Source organism: Paramisgurnus dabryanus, chromosome 1 (assembly GCF_030506205.2).
Source record: "Paramisgurnus dabryanus chromosome 1, PD_genome_1.1, whole genome shotgun sequence".
NCBI classification, from domain to species: domain Eukaryota; kingdom Metazoa; phylum Chordata; class Actinopteri; order Cypriniformes; family Cobitidae; genus Paramisgurnus; species Paramisgurnus dabryanus.
In genome coordinates this window covers 72,626,843-72,645,139 of record NC_133337.1, presented here as the reverse complement: position 1 = coordinate 72,645,139, position 18,297 = coordinate 72,626,843, and the positions used below count along the sequence as shown (strand labels likewise).

Genomic DNA, 18,297 nt, shown 5'->3' with positions numbered 1-18,297 from the left:
CAAGGGATCGATATGGAACGATAAAGCGGGTCTGCACAGCAGCAACACAGCGCACACAAAGTACACCAAAAGCACCCCGTCTGCTATCTTCAGAGGTCCTTTTGTACTCTGCCTTTTCTCCTCATTCGCCTATCAGCAATCGCTGTCTTAATCGTCCCCACCTGTATGCAATAGGGCTTAATTTTAGACTTCGGGGAAGCCCCGGGGATTCCGGTGTTTGGAATAAACCGTCCGGGCGGAACTCATCCTTCACACTTTTAGTTCCGCTCCTATATATCGTCACCCGGTGACAATTACATTTACACTTTACTTATGAAATATATCAAGTATTCCTTTATGACTTTAACAGACTGTCCAAACAGGAATATTTTAAAACAAAATCAGTGTGCTGTTCCTTAAACCAAACGACATTTAAACATTTTTAACAGGGCCACATCTGTCCTTGTCAAGCAGTGAGAAACATACAAATATAAATATCCCTGATAAAACTGTGGTGTACTCACAGCATAATGAGTAAATGAATAGGTCCATATGGAGTAACATTTCTTTAGTTTTTCTTGTGTTAATGACGGGTGGTAGAGGATAGTCAGTCAGCCTCCTTAATGGTAAAGATCGAAAACTGCTCTGGGCAAGTTCATACTTATCTGTGAGAAAACACAAACATATGAATACATTTTCCACTGACAGAACTGTGGTATACTCACAACATAAATAAATGTGGTACCTTAAAAGTTTTTGCGTGTGAATGATGGTTGGTTGAAAACAGTCAGCCACCCTCAATGGTAAAGATCCAAACTTGCGCGGGAAACGTTTGTGCTAAACTGTGAGAAAACACACATAAATATGAATAAATTTTCCACTTACATAACTGTGGTGTACTCACACAACATAATAAATACATTAATAAATGTGGTAACGTTACCTTTAAAAAGTTTCTGTGTAGATTACTGTTTGGGGGCGAGTAGACAGTCTGTAAGTCAATCTCCCCCCTGACTGAGAGAGATTCAAACTTGCGCTGGAAACGTTTGCACTAAACTGTGAGAAAACACACATAAATATCAATTAATTTTTCACTTAACAGAACTGTGGTGTACTCAAACAACATAATAAATAAATGAATGAATGAATGAACGTGGTAATGTTACCTTTAAAAGGTCTTGAATGACTGTTTGGTTGAGAGCAGACAGACAGACAGGTCAGTTAACGTTAGTCCTTACTGAGAGAGAAACACATAAATATGAATTATTTTTCACTTACAGAACTGTGGTGTACTCAAACAACATAATAAATATGGTAACGTTACCTTGTTACCTCTGTTTAACTGACTGTTTGGTGGCGAGTAGACAGTCAGTCAGTCAGTCAGTCAATATCCCCCCTGACTGAGAGAGATTTAAACTTCCACGGGAAACATTTGTGCTCAACTGTGAGTAAACACATAAATTTAAATTAATTTTCCACTTACAGAACTGTGGTGTACTCAAACAACATAATAAATAAATTAATAAATGTGGTAACGTTACCTTAAAAAGGTTTCAGGGTAAATTACTGTTTGGTGGCAAGTAGACTGTCTGTCAGTCAATCTCCCCCCTGACTGAGAGAGATTCAAACTTCCACGGGAAACATTTGTGCTAAACTGTGAGTAAACACACATAAATATAAAATAATTTTCCACTTACAGAACTGTGGTGTACTCAAACAACATAATAAATTAATTAATAAATGTGGTAACGTTACCTTAAAAAGGTTTCAGGGTAAATTACTGTTTGGTGGCAAGTAGACCGTCTGTCAGTCAATCTCCCCCCTGACTGAGAGAGATTCAAACTTCCACGGGAAACATTTGTGCTAAACTGTGAGTAAACACACATAAATATAAATTAATTTTCCACTTACAGAACTGTGGTGTACTCAAACAACATAATAAATAAATGTGGTAACGTTACCTTAAAAAGGTTTCAGGGTAAATTAGTGTTTGGTGGCAAGTAGACCATCTGTCAGTCAATCTCCCCCCGACTGAGAGAGATTCAAACTTCCACGGGAAACATTTGTGTAGCGGCAGCCTATAGCCGCTGAGAGGCTAAGCAGCAGGAAAGATCCGTGACGCGTTTCGTTGCATTTAAAATCCAAGGACGTTTATTAAGACATAACATTCATGTAGGAACATTGGCTGTTAAAAATGCATCCTACTGCATGAACATGAAAGTAAACTTAAACGAAAACGGTCAACAGAAAGTGAACACTCCTGGCTACTCACCCCCTCTCTACACACACACCTAAACACTTGCTAAACAGAACAGGAAATGCCACCAGGTAAATACCCATGATAGTCATGTGACCAAACCACCTGGAAACATCCGTGCAAAATACAAAATAAAAGACCCAGGTTTTCTGCACCTACATTCCAGCCCCTGATTATTACACTATAAACCTGTAATAATCACAGACACAATGAGAATGAGAACAACAATATAAACATACATTACATAATTAATTGTTGTACATGATTTTTCCTTTTTTTTACAAAATGCTTAAGGAAATGTGAAAAATGTATGTGTGTGAAAATGTCCAGATCATTTCAAATGTTCATTTAGTTCATCCTTGTAGCCGAGTAAAGTTAATGTAAAGGTCCAGTCTAAGTCAGTAAAGTCAGTAATTCAATCAAGTCAAAGTCAAAAAGTCAAAAAAGTCAAAAAGTCAAAAGGTCAAGTAAAAGGGGTCAGTTGAGAGCTCTCAAATGTCAGTGACAGTCAATCTTTAAATCCCTCGGCTTCAAGAAGAAGACAAATCTTTTGATTGGCCTAGTCAAGCAGGTACTCTTAGTCTTGATCTGAACTTGCCGTGTGAATCCTTTTTTGTCATTCATCGTATGAACAATTTTGCCCATGATCCAGGAACTTCTAGGAGCGTTTTCATCCACTACCAGTACAACATCTCCCAGCTGATAGTTCCGTGTCTTGGCCATCCACTTTTTGCGTTCTTGTAGTAGAGGTAGATATTCACCAATCCATCTTTTCCAAAATTGGTCGGCCAAATACTGAATTTGACGCCATCTTCGACGGGCATATAAATCTTCCTTTTCAAACAATCCAGGTGGTAGTGTAAACTTAGGGTTAGGGTTAGGGTTAGGGTTTTAGAAGCAGGAGATGATTAGGTGTTAAAGCTTCCAAGTCGTTAGGATCCAAAGATGATCTGGTTATGGGCCGGTTGTTAAGTATGGACTCCACTTCGCAAAGGAAAGTATGAAGACCTTCTTCATTCAAACTTTGACCTCGAAGGATGGAGTTCAGTATTTTTTTTACTGATCTGATGAGCCTTTCCCAGATCCCTCCGTGGTGTGAACCGGCAGGAGGATTGAAAGTCCATTTTATCTTCTTCTGTAGAAGAACATTGTTTATCTGGTTGTGGTTCCAACTTTGTATTGCCTCTTTTAATTCACGATCAGCCCCGACAAAGTTCGTTCCATTATCCGAACGAATTTCAGCAACTTGTCCTCGTTGAGCGATAAAACGTCTGAGTGCATGAATGAATGAGTCGGTGTCCAGTGATGCTACCATTTCAATGTGAACGGCTCTGATGGTCAAGCAAGTGAAGATGACTCCGTAGCGCTTTAGAGTGGTTCTTCCTCGCTTTATTTCAAAAGGACCAAAACAATCCAATCCAACATAGGTAAATGGTGGTTTGTCTGGTGAGACTCGATCATGAGGCAAATCAGCCATCCGTTGATGACCTGCAATTGCGTTGAACCTTTTACATACTACACATTTTGACAGAAACGTTCTTATGGCTACGCTAGCTCCAAGGATCCAATATCGCTGTCGAAGAGTCGCCAACATGAAGTTCCGTCCACCATGTCCTACTTCTTCATGAATTTGTCCCAGGATTAGGTTAGAAATGTGTAAGTCTTTTGCCAGTATGATTGGGTGTTTAGAGTGTTCAGGAATCAATGCATTATCAAGGCGTCCGCCAACCTTGATAATATCAGACTGAAGTATTGGATTAAGACTGTAGAGGGGACTAATTCACTTGACTACTCCACTACTCTTTAGTTCCTCTGGAAACCTCTTTCTCTGAGAAAGTCGGATGATTTCCATTTCGGCCATTTCCAATTCTTCCAATGGAAGTAAATCCTTACGAACTGTGGGTTCAAACTTCTGCATTTCCTGATTAACAATCATCTCTTGTTCATGTAGGTCTTTATCAGAGCAGATAAGCTCAGCCTGCAGTTGTTTCCTTTTATTGCTTCGTTCCAACAAGATGCGTTTCAAACGAAGGATCCAAGCTACAGCTTTCTTTAGTCGAATCCAAGAGGAGAAGTAAACAAAGAGACGTGATATGGAGTCAGAATTTTCATTGACGTCTGTCACGTTTACCAGAGCACTCCTTTTAATCTCAGGATCATGAGACAATATTCCGTCCTTATGGGTGGGGTCCACTGGCCACTCCTCTTGTGGCTGAACGAGAAATTTTGGACCAGAAATCCACATTTCATTTTTCAAAAATGAATCCACCTTCGATCCTCAAGATGCCAGATCTGCAGGATTGTTTGATGAATTCACATACCTCCATTGTGTTACATCAGAGACCTTCAGGATTTCGGACACTCTATTAGCCACAAAGCACTTAAATCTTGAGGTCCTATTTCGAAGATATTTAAGTACTGAAGTGCTGTCAGTCCAAAAAATGGAGTTCTGAAAGGGCATCTTGAGTTCTCTTGCCCAGATCTTGTCGATACGGCTTGCAAGGGTGGCAGCTGTAAGTTCCAGACGAGGGATTGTGATGGATCTTAATGGTGTAACTCTTGTCTTATTTACCAGGAGGGTAGAATGTGCCAGTTGTTGGTCATTATGGAGCAGTAGATAGGACACCACACCATATCCTTGCTCGCTTGCATCTGAAAAATGATGCATCTGAGCAGAAATAACTTCTCCAAATCCATCAGGCTTCAGACATCTTCTGACCTCAAAGCTCTCCAAGTGATGCAGATCATCCAGCCAGTTCATCCAACGTTGAACATACACTGAAGGAATATCATTGTCCCATCCATTTCCTTCTCTACACAAATCTTGCAGTATCCTTTTGGCAGACAGGATCACAGGTGACAAGAACCCCAGAGGATCGTAGATCGAACTAACCAGAGAGAGAATCCCTCTCCTGGTAAGAGGCCTATCCTTCACTACCACTTTGAATTGAAAGGCATCCGATTGAGCACACCATTGCACTCCCAAAGCTCTTTCCAGTGGCAAAGTGTCACGATCCAAATCCTTTACCTTTTCTCTCTGTCTCCCTCAGGCACAGCACTCAATACAGCACGGCTGTTACTCGTCCATTTTGTCAAACGAAATCCACCTTTAGCACACATTCTAGTAAGATCCTTGTACAGCTGCACAGCATCTGATTCGGAAGGTACAGAAACAAGGCAATCATTGTTGTGGCAAAAAGTCTTAGCTTGAATCTTCATAAGAAAAATACTCAGGAGACAAAGGTTCCAGGTGCCAAACAAAAATTACTTTATTCGCTCGAGCCAACAAAGTGACACAATCAATACCCCTCAAAGAGGTGCTTAAAGATCATCTGCCCTCCCAACATCTGACTCCATTTTTTATACAGTAAGATCAAACACTTCTTATCTGAGATGACGTATACTCTTCTAATTGGTCTTGGTTTGCCATAATTAATTTATTTGTTTGATGTGCAGCTGAATCCTTCTTCATATCTAAAATGACATAGCTTATACAGCTGGACTTCTCAAATCTTAAAATGACGTACTCTGTTTGTCGGTTATTTCGACCTTGTTTCTCAAAACAATTGTGGCAAGAATAATCGGGGTATAGTCGCAGGATTGCACCTGGTCTCTTTTTATTAGGAAACTGAGAAAATGAAAGTGAACTAATCTAGAATGACGTTCTCTTGTTTATGGGTTATGTTGACCTTTTCTCATGGCATAGTGTAGAAACAACAGGCCTTAGGCCTAATATAATATTAAAACAGTATATGATCAGTAATATACCCAATAGAAACTACTATATATTCCCCCCTCATGGACTTCTAAGTCCATCAAACATTACTGGGTACTTTTAAGAGAACCATCGCATAATGAGAGTGCTGCAGCAGAACGTTGTCGCACATGATGTTATACTAGCTAAGAGCTTTCATGGATCAAAAGTTCCATGCAGATCTTAACACAGACGCAGTTAAGATGCAGCACTCACGCCCTTAAGGGAACAAGAACCAAAAACCTTCCCAAAATGGCACCATTCTTGTTTGTTTAAGTGAGTATATTAGCTTAAAAGAAGGAAAAAAGATTCTTGGACCCTGTACATACTAAAGGAACCCAAAAATGAAAATGTTCAAAAACAATTAATATCTCATTATTTGTAATTAAGAAAAAGAACGACACATGTTAAATCAAATTCAGTCATTTTAAAATGTGTAAAACTTATCATTACTAAAGAATGCAGAAAGAAAGTATATCAATCAAAATAAGCCAGTAATCATGATCAGTAGTAAATATATTGATTATTTAAGATTAAGATTCAGTGCAGGTAGAGAGATACAACTGTAGTGTAATACAGCAGTAAAAATTCAGTAGTGTAATATATCAGTAATCAAAACATCTAGACAATCTACTTTTAATAATATAATGGTAATGTGTGTGACTTTAGTGCAACGATTATATTTCCAGCGACTGCACAATGATGGACCTTCGTTCTCAGAGGAACCCCTAGCTTTTCCGGTCACCAGGGGCGCTATCTGAGACACTCTTTAGTGTAGTCGTTGAGGTGAAGTTGTGCTCCGATATCTGTGTTTCGTAATACGAGTCTATGTTTATTATATGGTATATTTCACATCTTTACATTGTCCCCCATTGTGCGGCCGAGCTAGACAATTTGTCCCCTGGATTTTATATCTAAAAAGACACCAGGACCTGCAGTCACCACACAAGAGGGGAAATTAAAGATGAAAACAAAGTTTAAAAACAAAATTTCTATAACTTCCTGCCTACTCAGGACTAATGATTTGTAACTAATACTGACAAACAATAAAAGAAATACAATTATAAACTTCCTCCCTTACTAACCAAACATATCACAAAAAAATGGAAAACAAAGAAACAAAAGAACATTTTAATCCATAGTTTCATAAGTATTGTCAGCTGGTGGTGTGGTGTCAACTAACAATGTAGTATGCATGTTTAGCATTAGGCCATCAGTACTTTGGCATAGACTTAGTTCTGTTTGCACCTTCATCTTTGCAGCAGCTTTGTCCACCACAGACCTGAGTATAGGTAGTACACAACAGAAGACAAAAAGAAAAAACAGCAAGTGCAAGACAACATGAAATAGCAATTTTGGTTAGCCAAGCTCCCCAGGAACAAAAGCAAACCATTTATCAATTTTCAAATCAGTACCATCATTAAGTCTTACTTGTTCTATCAGTTTCATTTTTTCATCACTATAGTTAATAAATTGATTCTAATTGTAATAGAGATTATTAATTCATTCAGATTTTTTTTTGGTTGGGTGTTATCAAAACCAGTGTGAATTCAAATCCAGATCTGAAATTCAGATACAATTTGGTATTCCTCTTGGCTGTTCAATATAATCTATCCAATTATTAAAAAAATTGGCAATTTGATATGCTCTTTTAACTCTGTGATAAAGGGGTCAGGGCTAAACATACTCATCAGGCTTGTTACCACCCAATTGAGGTACCAACATATTAAGCTAGTCAAAAACAGAAAAACAAATCACTACGGCGAAGCAAAAGATAATCAATTTTTTTTTTTATGTTCCTAAAGTCACAACTAAATACTTAGATAAGGCCAGGACAGTGAGCTAGCTAGTCTGAACTACAAGATCTCCTGAGTTAAAACCTTCCTAACCTCCGAGAAAGAAAATAACAAACACAGGAAAAAGTCTTCCGGTTCAGCTCACTTACTCACACTTTCTCTGAGCTCGTTTAACTAGACAAATCCAAACTCACTGTTTGATACCAAAAGAAATGCCAACATACGAAAGGTTTTCAAACAGGTAGCTATCCTCTGTAAGGGGGCACAACAGCTCTTGAATAGTCATACCTCAGGCGTCATAGATAATTGGTTTCCGCCCCATTCCAAATAGACAGAAAAAAACACAAACTGCACAAAAATAAAGAGCAGGGGTTCGTAACAAGGTTATATAATTTTCAAATTCAAATACTAATGGCCTGGGCTAAGTTAACTAGCACACAAGCATTTTCAATATCTGGGGAGGGTATATCTTAAGTCATTTTTCCCACATATCTAAAAGCATTCAGCAACAACAAGGTTTTTTGTTTGTAACAGGAAAAAGTTATAGTCTGGTTTTTACAGGTCTTCCTAGTTAACTGTACTATTGTGAAATTGTCTATGAATATCGTTGTAGCTCACAGATTAAACAAAGTTCTGACATACCATTTTTGCCAAAACATATTTATCCAAATGGCAAATTATGATGCAGTTATTATGGAATTTTTCCCACATTTATTCCCCTAGTTCCATTAGTTCTGTTGAGACATTATCCTCTAGTGAGTAATCTTCATCATACACAGTTGGGGCTACAAATATGTCTCATTTTAATAATATGAATGCTTTAAAGTGAAAGTAAGGCACTTACAATTTGTTTTTTTTTTTTTTTTTTTTTTGCTTCACTGAATTATTAATGATTTTATGGATTTGCAATTTTTGTTACATGATCCTCAATCCAATCAAAGCTAAACTCTGTCATTTTTTCTATGTTGCATAAGTGCTTTGCTTATGCCTTCTAATGTGTTAGGTTATAATTTCTCAGTCTTATATGCAATCTTATCAAATATTTTAACCTATTTTAACAATGTTGTAATTTAGCTCTAGAGGCTTTGTGCCTCCCCCCTCAGATAATTTATTTAATACTTTTATAATCTCTACAGCATTGGTCAAGTGTGGGATAGTAAATTAATAGGTTATCCACATATTGGAACAGCGCATTGTCCAGCACTAGATCTTTCCAAATCTGTTTTAATTATTAATTAATTGAAAATTCAAAGTAAATGAGGAAATTTTGCAGTAATCTAGAATAAGTAAGTTGTTGTCCTTCGTAAGTAAACGCAAAGTTTCTGCATTCCTCGTCCAGTTAAATACTAAAGAAATCAGAGAATAAGTCAATTTCATTTAAACATTTTACTTCAGGAGGGATACTAGTTAACAGTGTGTGTGGATCTGGAACTTATGCTTGCCAAACTTTAAATACATAATTTATATTTCTCAAATCATGTACAAAAATAAAAGCTTTAGCTACAGGAAAGATTGGTGTTTAACAATAGCTTGTTGTTTCTACTAAAAACTCCTAATGCCTCAATAGTGCTTCTAATACATTTTATTGTTACCTGTCACAATGGGTACACTTTTTTTCTAATTTAATTCTTAAGGATTTTGAATTTTTTTGTTAAACTCACATATATTTTAGCTTTTCCATAAATTAGTTTGAATCAGCTACTCTATTTCTGATGTTAGGCCTGCCTGTATTTCTGGGATGACTGCCAAAGCATCTCTATCTTATCAGTTACTCCTGCCAGAACCATGGTGCACACAACTTTCTTGTTTCTCCTCTCTTCCAAAATGAGCAGTATAGAATTTTACTGCGTTCCCTATTTTATTTTTCATCATATCCTAATACTAAAATTATTTGCCTGCAAAATAGTTACATGTGCAGTAGAGTCAAAATCCTTCTTTTTATTATTTTTTTATTTATTATTATTATTATTATTATTTTTAAACAAGTGTCTATCTGTGAAGCTGTAACATGGGGCCCTATTCTATATGTGGGGAAATCAGGGGAACTTTCTATCCTTCCTTCTCATTTATTCACTCTTTTTCTAGATCTGTTCTGCATAAGGGGTCATACATCATACAGTAAAAATTCAGACTGTACCTTCTATGTTTATTAATTTGCTCTTTCACAAACTTTTTCCATTTTGTAATTATCATGTATATATTCTATTCTAAATTTTCCTATCCAATATACGTTTACTTGTGGTGTCATCATTGTAATTTTTCTAACTACCTCACTGTTAATATAAATTCCATCAGGGGAACAAGATATCTATAATTTTAATCTAGACCTGGCAACTCTTTCTAATACTTAATGGGTGTACTTAGAAACTAATATTGCTAGAATCACTTGTTTGGCTTTTGCTTACAGACAGACTGGAGCAGTCAGAGGTGTCAGCTGGGTTTTTTCCTTAAAATCCTGCTTGTTTTTAAAAATTTTCAGATAAAGGGTTAAGTGTGTGGTTTAATTTGGACTTACGCATGTGTAAGTTGCTCCAGTGTCAGTCATCATAGGTTCAGACTTGCCTTCAACTTCAACCCCCACATTCAATAATCTCTTGTCAACATTGTCAGTTATCATTGGATGTTGGCCCCTCCCGTTAGGATCCTCAGGGCAACCTTAGTAGCTTTGGTCTGGCCCACACCACAGATTCACTGGAACACACAGTGATTGTTGTTGTGATTGCTGCTACTGCTAGGGTGGGCCTTACTGTCTCTGGTTTGCCTGCCAGTCTTGTTGGTTCTGCTGCCAGTTTTGTTGGTCTTAATTATACCATGGGTTATTCAGACATTCACTTCTGAAGTGTCCATGCTGCCCCAGCATCTTCACAGCCCCAGCATCTATCACGTGATCTTTTTGGTCTGCCTTGTCCTCTGCCTCCTCGCTGTTTTTGTCCATTCCTGCTGTTTTGGCTTTGCACAGATAACAATGAGAGTGGCTTGCTGTTGAGCATTTCCCGGAGTGGGTTGGGCTGGTGTTGCTATCAGTGTTTGCTGGATGGTGGGGGCAGGTGTGTTGATGAGCACCATTAAAGCTGGTTGTTCCTCCTTCAGAACAGCTTGTGCTTTTTTCTTAGTTTTGCTCACAAAGTCGTCCCGCTGTAACTGTGCCAGCCCCCTCTGCATCTCTCTCTCTCTCTCTGCTGTTGTTGCCTTCAGCTCATTCTTTAGGTGCTGCTCGACTGCATGTGAAACATGATCACAGAACTCCTTGTGTGATTTGGAGTTCAGTTCGACCACATCTTCGAGTTTGGTTCTAACCGGTGGTGGCACAGCTTCCACCATTGAATTTCTGACCAGTGCAGCTAAAACAAAGTCTTCTTCCGGGTCTTTTCACAGTTCTTCACACCACCGCTTCAGCTGTCCTTGTATATATGCTGTTGGATTCTCTGTTTCACCAATAGGATCACCTTTCAGCATCGTTGGGTCAATCTGCATGGGGTATTCTCTGCATTTTGTTGTCCACATGCTCTTCCTAAAGGGGGCAAAGGTCATTTTATTTCTTCTGATGTTGTCAATTGCAATTCTCAGTCCAGCATCATTCAAAAGTTCATTCAACTTTGTTCCACCGACACACTTTGCCAACAGGGCCTTGATATCTCCTATGGCTAAGACACACCCTGCTTTCTTTTGCTCAAAAAGTTTTATCAATTTTCCGTCTCCTTCATGTATTTCTGGAAGGCGTGCAGCTAGTCCATCAAAATCCTGCGTGGCCCAGGGTATATATATATTGTCCTTGTTGTCTCTTAATCAAAATCAGGCACATGGATGTATTTCTGGGTTCTTCAACTTAAACATTGTCTCTTGGGATAAATCCATGCAGCTTGCTGTTCTTGTCCAACGTTTACCCAGCGTCCAGTCTTAAACTTTAAATCCTTGCACCCTCTCTCTCCATCCTTGAGATACCATCTGCTTGCTTGAATTTTCCTCTTGCTTGTAGCTTTTACTGGTCTGGTTTCTCCAGCCAGCCTGGTCCCTACTCTACACTGCCTGCCGGTGTTGTATCATTTACTTTTTTTTTTTTTTATGTCATTCCTAAATTTGTCCATCCTTAACTTAAGCCTTTCTGTTCTGCCTACGTCTAGGGGTGTTATATGATGTAGGGCTGTGGCTACACTATCATATGCCTTATGTATCTCAGGGGGTGTTAAAATCTTTACTAAAGTTTTGGCTGCATCAGCCTATGCGCTAAGAAATGGGTTCTGGCCTTGGGGGCTCATCTGTGTTTGTGGCGAGTATAGGGGTTTGTAAAAGGGGTTGTGATCTAGCCTGCGATTGGTCTGGCTCTACTTTAATTCTGTCCTCAAATTGTATGTCACCTGCAATTATTAGTAATTGGTTCTCAGATCCCTCATCCCTATAGGAGGTCTTTTTTTCTGCAACTTTTTATCATCTTCTTTTAGAATCTCTTTATTCTTTTTTATAAATTTCAAAAAGTTAAGTCCCTCCTTTTTTTGAATAACTTAAACAATTATTATTATTCGTATTATTATTATTTTTTCTTATATTTTACTCTTAGGGTTTGTAGTTTTTTACAGATACTTCCATGTCCTCACACACTGTTACCTCAAATGTCCCATCCTCTGGCCATTTTGTCCTCAAGTGTTTGGTACTTTTGGTCCATTTGTTTGGAATTTCTCTTAATCAAATCCGTGCTGATAGTATGCCTAGACTTCAGCCTGTCCAATGATGTGGATGCCATGTCTGTAAACACACTTCACCATAATTAGAATTAATTACATGGGTTAATTTGGAAAATTTATTTCTTCAAGGTTCCTCCCTCAAATTCTCCCACAAATACTCTTATTACACTTTCTCTGTCACAGGCAATCAAAGGCCTACGTTCACAATGCACCGGTCTTATTTATGCATATACTCTTATCATGGATTACTTTTTATTTATTCATTTATTTATTCATAATATTGTTTATTATTGTTTACTATTATGTAATAATTATTGTAAGGGGTGACCAATGAATAAATAGACAACTTCACACTCACAAATAATATTTCCAAAATATTATTATTTCCAGTTTCAGGCGTACGTGGCCTACTTGATCTCTGAAGGTTGTATGAGCAAACCTCATCTAAATATTCTATCAACATGGCATTCCACAAAGGATTCTAATTATTACTTGGCAGGTTATCTATGGCCACTTTTTCTCTACTTCTGGTAACTTTTGTACTTCCACTAAATATCTCAGATACCAGTCTATTAATTTATATCATATTACTGCTAAATATTTGCTAAATGCTTTTCCAGAAGTAATTGTTAATATTTCTTATTTCAGTTTAATTTTAGTGTTTCACACTCTTTCTGCTGCTAATAGGGATGTTCATATCAGTTAATTTTCCTGACTGACAACCACAGCTTATCAACCGAACAATAACCATTAACTTTTTAATATTAAATTGTCATTGAGTAAAAATAGTTGACGGTTGTCTGTGACCTGATAAAAACAAAACGTGTTATCTCATTTAAGCGTGCAAACAGCAGCGACAGACCAACAACAGAATCAGGATTCATACATTATCAGATATTCACGAAGCATTACCTTATCAAAGAGGACGTGATCAGTCCAGATGATTAATATCTAAAAAGGGCAGATTGCATCTACCACAGAGGTCATTTCTAAAGCAGGACGCATTTCAAAAAGTTTTGCTTTTTCTAATTTGTATCATTTAGGGGCAACCTTACGTTACGTTAACGTTAACACCTTATGTCACCATGCGTTAACAATTATTATTATATACAATATGAACATCCCTAGCTGCTATAAATACACGTCTCTTATATTTTAAGTTATTATCATCCATAAATACTTCTTCAGGTATATTAAGGCAAAAAGAAAATGAGAAAATGAAAAATAAGATCAAAAGCTATGTTTTTAAAGATAAAATCACTCATATTTACAGTTTATATTTACAGAGGCCTCACTTTCTCTTTACTAATACACACATATAGACACACACAATGATCTCTCATTTGCTCTCACTCAAAACAGTTTTTTATTTACAAAAATCTCTCTCACTCTCTTTCTCATACAGAATGAGCCCCTCCTTTCTCTGCTCTCTAAGCTCTTATCAAGTCAAAGACACTGTTCTAGCAGGCAAACATTTTCCCACGCTGAATAACACACAGACATGCAAAACACACTCTCATCGGCCCGGGCCTTCACACAGAACACTCAAACTTCCTATATTACTTATTTTTGGCAGTGATTGTTGTCTCAACACAATTCACCACAAATTATTACAACGATTGACAAAAGCAACGTACAAAGAAACAAAATAATATAGACGGTACCTACGGCCACCTGGCCTACAAGATTTATGAGCGCTCTTCGCTCTGGACGCCAACACGATTTATCTAAACCGTGGTCTCACTCACGCCCAGGAACCCCAATACGTTTTACCTAAAACGCAGTTTCACTCAGGTTCTGAAACCCCAAGACACCGTAACACTCAGATCTTTATCAAGACCCCAAGGTGCCGTCACACTCAGGTTTCTCGTGGGACCCCAAAATGCCGTAACACTCAGATCTTTTTTTTAAGACCCCAAGGCACTGTAACACTCAGGTCCAACACTGGGTGCCAACACGTCTTGCCTAAGACGTGGTTACACTCACACCCTTGCAATTTCACTCAAGTTCTGAAACCCCAAGACACCGTAACACTCAGATCTTTATCAAGACCCCAAGGTGCCGTCACACTCAGGTTTCTCGTGGGACCCCAAAATGCCGTAACACTCAGATCTTTTTTAAGACCCCAAGGCACTGTAACACTCAGGTCCAACACTGGGTGCCAACACGCCTTGCCTAAGACGTGGTTACACTCACACCCTTGCAATTTCACTCAAGTTCTGAAACCCCAAGACACTGTAACACTCAGATCTTTATCAAGACCCCAAGACACTGTAACACTCAGATCTTTATCAAGACCCCAAGGTGCCGTCACACTCAGGTTTCTCGTGGGACCCCAAAATGCCGTAACACTCAGATCTTTTTTTTTTAAGACCCCAAGACACCGTAACACTCAGATCTTTATAAAGACCCCAAGGTGCCGTCACACTCAGGTTTCTCGAGGGACCCCAAAATGCCGTAACACTCAGATCTTTTTAAGATCCCAAGGCACTGTAACACTCAGGTCCAACACCAAAATACACCCGCACTCACACACACACACACACACACCTGTTTGAAATCTGGAACCCTTTCTTGCTTTTGCAATTCAATATTTTATCTTTATCTTAATAGAAGCAAATTAATAAGTAGTATAAGTATCAAATTGCTGTGTTCAATTTGGAGAGGCCTGGAGTATCAACACCACTCAGGGCTTACCTTCGGCAGACCACACAAGCACTATACAGAATAAGCAAGTAAATTTATGCTCACCTCTATAGTGGCGCGCCCTTGTGTGACCCGGCCGACTTCTGCCCGTCTGCAGCCCTCCACTCCGTAGCCTCTGTCCAATCACGTCGCGGGGTCACCAAATTATGTTGTGGCAAAAAGTCTTAGCTTGAATCTTCATAAGAAAAATACTCAGGAGACAAAGGTTCCAGGTGCCAAACAAAAATTACTTTATTCGCTCGAGCCAACAAAGTGAGACAATCAATACCCCTCAAAGAGGTGCTTAAAGATCATCTGCCCTCCCAACATCTGACTCCATTTTTTATACAGTAAGATCAAACACTTCTTATCTGAGATGACGTATACTCTTCTAATTGGTCTTGGTTTGCAATAATTAATTTATTTGTTTGATGTGCAGCTGAATCCTTCTTCATATCTAAAATGACATAGCTTATACAGCTGGACTTCTCAAATCTTAAAATGACGTACTCTGTTTGTCGGTTATTTCGACCTTGTTTCTCAAAACAATTGTGGCAAGAATAATCGGGGTATAGTCGCAGGATTGCACCTGGTCTCTTTTAATTAGGAAACTGAGAAAATGAAAGTGAACTAATCTAGAATGACGTTCTCTTGTTTATGGGTTATGTTGACCTTTTCTCATGGCATAGTGTAGAAACAACAGGCCTTAGGCCTAATATAATATTAAAACAGTATATGATCAGTAATATACCCAATAGAAACTACTATATCATCCACGTAGAAATTATTGAAAACAACATCCGTCGTCTTAGAGTCAAATAGATCCTTTTGATCCATAGCGCATCTCCTCAAAGGAAAACTCGAGCAGCTTGGTGACGATGTAGCCCCAAATAAATGCACCACCATTCTGTACTCCTCTAGACTGCTGTTTACATTACCTTCTGGCCACCACAGGAATCTCAAGAGATCACAGTCGTCTGGGTGAACTCTGACTTGGTGGAACATAGCTTCGATGTCGGCCATCAGGGCAACAGATTCCAGTCTAAACCGTGCAAGTACACTCACCAAAGAACTGGTTAAGTCTGGACCTTGTAGAAGCTTGCTATTCAGTGATGTACCCTGATAAGAAGCTGCACAATCAAACACAACCCGGATCTTATGTTTTTTGAGATGGTATACACCATGATGGGGTAAATACCACAGACGTCCATCACGTCTCTCCAGTTCGGCCGCAGGTACCTTTTCTGCATAACCCTTACGTATCACATCCTCCATAAAGGTGTTGTAATCTGCATGAAAGGAAGGGTTCACTTTAAACTTCCTTTGAAGAGTTAAAGCACGTTGTTCGTCGATTTTCCTATTCATAGGCATAACCACATTGGCATCTCTGAATGGTAGACCGATGTAATAATGACCATTCTTCAGTCTTGCTGAATTGGACACAAAATCCCAAAACAGCTGATCTTCTTTAGATGCTCCTACCATTTCTTCATGAGCAGTTTCTGGAAAATCGGCCTTAAATTGCTGCTTCCACAATTCTTCCAACTTCATTACTGCAATCCTATTCACAGTCACAGGAAGTTGGTTGACAGCATCATCTCCATTCATGCCCCTTTAAGCGGTCCGTTAACAGTCCATCCAAACAGGGTCCTTACAGCATATGGGCCATTGTTTTGACTGCGTATGATCTCCCAGGGCTCCAATGCTTCTGGAACATTAGCTCCAATCAAAAGCTCAATCCCAGCATTAATTGTAGGTAAGCAGATATGACTCAGATAAGGCCAACATTTAAGATCATTCTGTGAAGCAATGTTTGCTGTGGTCACAGGCATGGTCTTCTGTGTATACACTTCAGGCAGTGTACAGTAGTACTCTTGACTTAACCCTGAAACCTCCAGGTCCTTTAGAACGTAGCTCCCAACCGATTTATCTTGACTCATAGTTCTGAGAAGAATGTTAACTTTCTTTCCAGGGAGGTTGAGCTTGTTCATCAAACTTTCTGTACAGAAAGAAGCGGCACTTCCTGGATCAAGAAAAGCATATGTTATCACCACACTGTTTCCCTTTTTAGATTTAACATACACTGGAACGATAGATAACGGACAGTTGTCAGTGCCAGCCCCAGTAAGACCACTAGTTTGGAGAGAAACCATAGCACTGGCTACTGGTGATTTGAATTCAGCTTTCTTGTCTAAAGTGTCTACCTTTTCGTGAGGATAAATGTGAAGGAGACTTGGATGTTTAAGATTACATATTTCACAGATACTTCTCCTTTTGCAGTCCCTGCTGAAGTGTCCTGTATTCAAACAGCCAAAGCAAATTCCTCTTGTCATCAGAAAGTTCATCTTTTCTCTGTGGCTTTTTCTGGTAAGTTTATTACAAACATCCAGTAGGTGTTCACCATTACAGAAAAGACAGATTCTGTTGGTTGATATCTTACGGTGTTCTTTTATTTCAGGCGTAGCAGTGATAGTGGTTGCAAAACTGCTTCTGGTTTTTGGCTGACTTGCTTTGACCTTCATTTTCTACCTCCAGCAGGTGATACATTCTGAATATTACCAAACACAGGGTCAGATAGAATTTTTACTTGTCTCTCGATGAAGTCAACAATATCAGAAAAGGTAGTTTGAATGTGGCGTCGCTCCTTTAACTCATATGCAACGACTCTCCATCTGTCTTTGAGTTTATAAGGAAGCTTTGAGAGAATAACCTGCATGTTTGTGGTGAGATTCAGCTCATTCATATAGTGAATGTCTTGCATAGCGTTGCAACAACTCCTCAGAAAGATACCAAAAACTTGTAGGGACTTAGCATCTTCAGATTTTATAGCTTTCCATGAAAGAGCCTTCTCCATATATGATGCAGCTATTTTTACCTCATTGCCAAAGTTCTCCTTAAGCAATGCCTTAGCTTCACTGTAAAAAATCCAACTTGCAAATTGTTAACTCAGTTTAAAATTTTAAGTTAAGTGGGCAAATTTTTGACTGCAATGTTGAGTTAACTTATAAAAACTATTTAACTGCAAGTGAACTATTATTTTGTCCAGTAAACAGAAACAATTAAGTTGAGAAAACGTAATATTTTGATTTTTAATTTCGACCGTTAAACTTCCTGTTGTTACGCATGCGCGGTCTGTCGTCGCGGTAA

The 18,297-nt window shown here is 38.6% G+C and overlaps 1 long non-coding RNA gene across 1 annotated transcript; it reads right to left on the bottom strand.

The window, feature by feature from the left end:
• Window positions 1-308: 308 nt before the first annotated feature.
• LOC135739280 (uncharacterized) lies at window positions 309-1,423 on the bottom strand. Its single transcript, XR_012334714.1, has 5 exons — window positions 1,304-1,423; window positions 1,146-1,216; window positions 923-1,035; window positions 725-821; window positions 309-644 (listed from the first exon to the last, which is right to left on the bottom strand). It is a non-coding gene; the product is annotated as an uncharacterized lncRNA (long non-coding RNA).
• Between the last annotated feature and the right edge of the window lie 16,874 nt (window positions 1,424-18,297).